Source organism: Meles meles, chromosome 20 (assembly GCF_922984935.1).
Source record: "Meles meles chromosome 20, mMelMel3.1 paternal haplotype, whole genome shotgun sequence".
NCBI classification, from domain to species: Eukaryota; Metazoa; Chordata; class Mammalia; order Carnivora; family Mustelidae; genus Meles; species Meles meles.
Window position 1 is genome coordinate 12,889,472 of NC_060085.1, and position 5,250 is coordinate 12,894,721.

Below are 5,250 nucleotides of genomic sequence, written 5' to 3' on the forward strand. Positions count from 1 at the left end.
AGTGAATTCACGACGTCATATAAGCATCATCACCTCTGTCTTGTTCCAGAGCATCTCCGTCAGCCCAAAGGGCATCCCGTTCCCGGGAACAGGCACTCCCCCTCCCCCTCCGCTAGACTCTGACAACCACTGCTCTGCCCTCTGTCTCCGCGGACTGGCCTGTTCTGGACGGTTCACACACACGGGATCGTGTGCCGCGGGACCCTCCGTGTCTGGCTTCCGCTGGGCACGACGTTCTCAGGGTTCATCCACGTTGCGGCATGTGTTAGAGCTCCGTTCCTTTTTACGACTAATATTCTGCTGGGTGGATGGACCGGATTGTGTTTATCCCTTCATCAGCTGACAGACACTTGGGCTGTTCCTACCCTCTGGTGATTGTGGACAGTGCTGCTGTGAACACGTGTGTTCGAGTATTTAGGTAAACACACCTGTTTTCGGGGCGCCTGGGTGGCTCAGCTGGCTAAGCACGTGACTTTGATTCAGGTCATGATCTCAGGGTCCCATTTCTCCTTCTTCCTCTGCTCCTCCCCCCACTTGTGCGCTCTCTCTCATGCTCTCTCTCAAATGAGTGAATAAAGCCTTAGGGGAAAAAAAATCTAAACACTTGTTTTCATTTCTTTTGGGTAGATAGCCGGGGTGGACTAGCTGGGTCATAGATAGGGTCACTCTACATTTAGCTTCTTGAGGAATCCTGGCAGGAGGAAGCCCAGATTCTCCATGCTTCCAGAAAAGACCCTCGCACTTGCCAGATTCTCTAAGGCTTGGGCTTCCTCATCGGCGCATCGACCATGGCGACGATTGAAGGAGGAGACACGGGAAAAGCCCCCTGGCGCCTGCTGGGACCTCAAGTCAAGATGGTTCCTCTCTCATCTCCCCCACTGTCCCCAAGAAGTCTGTCCTCTTCAGTGGAGGGGCCCAGATAAAACCCGGGATGCAGATAAACAAGGGATAATTTTTTAGTATATACCCCTCCGTGCAAAATTTGGGGTATACTTATACTTTAAAAATTGCTGCGTATCTGAAATCCAAATTCAACTGGGCACCGTGTGTTTCATTTGCTAAATCTCGTGGCCAGCCTTTGCAACGGTTGCTTCTCACAGCCAGAAGGAAATCCCTCTCATCACAGCCAGACAGAGATTGAAGGCGACTCTGGCCACTGGGAGCCCCAAGCATCCAGCCCACCTGGCCCGTCGCAGGGACTCCCCGCTGGGACCCGAGCTGCTGAGATGTCTCCGGTTCTCCGCGGGTTCCTGGAGAGAAGGTCTGGTGACAAAGGCTTTGTTGAGACCCTGGGAAATCTTTGAAGATCTGTGTCGCTCAGATAACACATGATCTAAATTCGTCCCCAAGCCCAGGCCGCCGGAAGGCCAGTGAGCAGAGGGGACAGCATCCAGGGTAGCCCCGTGAAAAGACACCTCACTGGGGTCTGCCTCCTGGGGCACCGAGGTCTGATTCATGCTTCCTTGTATTCAAATGGAGCCTGCCAGGGCCGGAAGGTCCTCTGTGAGGGGCCGGTCAGCCTGGACAGGCAACACTTTTCCCTTCGCCTTTTCCCAGAACCTGGTCCCAGGCCCCACACGGGCGTGAGGCTTGGGAGATGTCGGTCTCTGCCATATTAATGCAAAATGTCCGTGTCACCATCCACCCCAGGACATAGCTTTGAAGGAAAAAAACCACCTTCTGTGAGGCTGGCGGATGCATCAGGGAGAAGAGGCCGGGGCACATGGAGGAGTCTGCAGAAATGCCTTCGTTTCTTTTAAACGAGGAGAAGAAGAAAAAGAGCTTCCCAGGCAGAAAACAAAACAAAAACAAAAACAAAACACACATTTTTCTTACTTTGGGAGAGAAAAACAAAATAGGTAGGGCCTATAAAAATCCAGTCAATGATTTTAACTTTGTTTTTAAACAGGAGGAAGTATGTCCCATTTCATGCAATATTTGGTACATATTTAGGCCAAAAAATGTTAATTTTGCTGAAATTGAAGTTTCTCTGGGCATTCCATGTTTTGTTTTCTAAATCTGGAAACCTGGTATTTTCGGGACAGGCAGGCAGAAGCCTAACGCAGAAGCCAATGTGCCTCAGGCCCCGGGAATTCAGATCATAGCCCTGATCTTCTCCCACAAAGACCAAGGTAGTGTCATTAGGGCCTTGCACCATGAAGGCGGGCCTGCTCACCCCAGATGCATCGAAAGTGGAGGAATGTGGGGAGGGACCCAGAGACACGTAGCTGGCATGTACCCATTGCTTGTCTGATAAAACTGAGGCTCAGAAGACTGACACAATCTGACCAAGCTCTAGGCCGTTGGGGCAATGGTTTTGTCCCATCTTGATGTCCTGGGCCCCCACGCGATGAGCGCTGTAGACGCATTCGTGTTATAAATGTGCTGAAAACCTGCCTTCTGTCTCAGGGGGCCCGTGGGCCCTCCAAGGCTCCCAAAAGATGGCATGAGGACCAGAGACCCCAGAATCAGACAGTCGCACTCGTGGCTCAGCCGAGGATCAGTCGTGCCCTGTTTCCCCACCTCACTATGACCTGGTGGGCTCTACGCAGGGTCTGGCACATAGTGGGTCTTCAGTTAGTGGGCGTTTTCTCTCTCCATCTTTGGCCCAGCAACCCCCACCCCCAAGACGCTGGACTGGCCGTTTCAAACTCATCTTTACTTTAACTTTACATCTACTTCTCGGGGTGGGGGGAGGGGAGAAAAAAAGGGAAAAATCCCTCCTCACTACACGTATTTCCAAAAACTGCCCTCTTGGTGGCAAAGTTTTTACATCTGAAGAAAAACCTGATTGTTCAACTCAGGCCTGCAGTAAACGTGTGGCTATTTTTAAGTGTCTGGGGACACACGCCTGCAACCCCAGGAAAAGAAGAAGCCGTTTGTCTCCCCAGCATGTCCAGAGTGGCCCCAGGGATGTGGCGTGAGGGTGAGGGGCACGAGTCGTCAGCCTGCCGGGAGCACCAGGACCTTCCTAGAATGTTCCGGAACATTCACCCCTTGGGTCGTCAGATATCCTACAGTCCGGCCGTGCCTCAAAGTTCCAGCTCTGTGAGCCGTTGTTTTCTGTTTCATTTTTCCTCTTCTTCATTTTTTTTTTCCTCTCTCAAATCACATTTGTTTTTTCACAATTGAAAGCACTCACACAGATCTCACCCAGCTTTCAAACACACTGTTCTGACCAAGACATGTAAACAACCACTCTCCCCCTTCACCATCACCCCCCGGCACCCCCCACCACCACCACCACAGCTGGGTGTTTGGGTGACACTGGAAAAATCTTCTGGAAGGGAAAAAAAAATAGGGAGTTTTCCAAAATTTGACTCGGGACTTACGTAACCCAGAGTTTATGCAACCGGCCCCTGGAAACAGATCCAGGGGCCTCCTCCAGCCGCCTAAGCTCACAGGGCAGGGCGGAGGCCGGGAGGGAAGACGGGAGAAGGGAAAGTGCAGCTCTGGCAGGGATCCCTGACTCCTCCACGAGCCGGTGATAAGGGGAATGCGGACGGACGGCCGCCGGGAGGCCAAGTGCATATTTGAAATACGTTGGCAACGCCAAGTTCTTGTAAACGGCCACAGATCTCCCGTGGAAACAACTCCTCCCCAACCCCCTGCCAGCCACGAGCCACGGAGGCCCAGGCACATCTAGTGGATGCCCAAGGGGAGCCGGTCTTTTAGCCACTTTGCATCAGCAGCTCCTTAATCGTCCCAGTGCCCTGCGGGGGGCGGGGGGCAGTTCCACCTGGCCCCGGACATCTTTTCCCAGTGTTCAGGAAAGCAAAGTCACCCAGGGCTGGGAGAACAGAGGCGGCTGGTTCGGGGTCTGTCTGTCCAACCCTGTATCCAGTCCTTGCAATATTTTCCTTAAAGATCACCTGCTCCCTCCTCCACCCCAGGGTGATCCTGATAACCAGGACCTGAGAAAATTGAAAAATGGGGATGAAAACACCCCCCCCCACACCTAACTCAGAGGTAGCGGGAATGTCTCATTTCACAAAATGAAACCTGAGCGTTTTGCTCACCCACTGCCCTTGAGTCTGATCCCGAAGGTGGCAGATGGGATGCTCTTGGGTCCAGTCTGGGCTGCGTGATCAGGGTTTTCTGGGTGCAGATTCCGTGGGTTGTGCCGTTAGGCAGCTGTGCTCTGTCTGCTGGGGATTGTTTTGTTTTTACAAGCAATGAATCAGTACGGCCTCGCTGTCGGTGTCTACCAAAGCTGTGGACCCAGCAAGCCCATTCCCAGAGAAATAAATCCTTGTGTCAGCACAAAAAGGAAATGTAGCCTCATTATCCAGAGTGCGCCCCCAAAGGGCAGTGTCATTGATAAGTGCATTGTGTTGTGTTACTGTGGTGAAATATTACACACTGCTGAAAAAGAAAAAGCCCCTGCTGTACTGAAGGTGGGGGCCCCCAGACGTGAAACGGGGTACAATTGTGATTCCACACCAGTGGGATCAAGGGCAGGCAAAACCCATCTCTGGTGAGAAGGCTTTGAGGGGAGGCTTCCCTCACTAGCAGTGGGGGCTGATGACCCCAAGTCTGGATGTGGGTGACAGTCACGTCGGCAAAATCCACGGAGCCCATACTCGATTGGCACACTCTGCTGTGTGCAAGCTTTCCCTTCATTTGAAAAGATCGAATGGGCATTTATTGAGCACCTGGTGCATGCATGAAAGGACACAGAGGATGCAGAGCTCGACCCTCCCACCTGCTCGGGGGCCAGGCAGCACCTTGGAGGGAGCACGGGAGGGAAGACTTGATTCCTGACGTGGGGCGGGCAAAAGGATTCCACAAAGCCTTTGTCCTGGTCTTGCAGGTGGAACTGAAATGGATGGTGGTAGAGGGAGAAGGTCTGAAGGTCCCCGTGCTCACAGGGGCCTCTTCCCTGCACAGGATGAACCATCATCCACGCTGGTCACCACCGGGAGCAAGTGCTCCCTGCACGCCAGGTGCATCAGAGCCTCAAGACCACCCCCCCACACACACACACCTTCCTAAGCCCCACTCGGACGGTGTGGAAACCGAGGCTCCCCTCGGTGACTTGCCGGGGCCCCCACACTGGGCACAAACACGGAACCCATCTCCCCAAAGATGCAGACAGGCTGCACGGGAGCCCCCGCGTGGGGGTGGCGGTGTCCCCACTGCCCGCTGGCTTCCCTGGTGACTCAGTGGCTGCCAGGACAAGGTGTGTCTGGGAGCTGTCCGTATGCACACAGCCTCCCGCCGGAGGGCCACCACCCTTAGCACACGGCC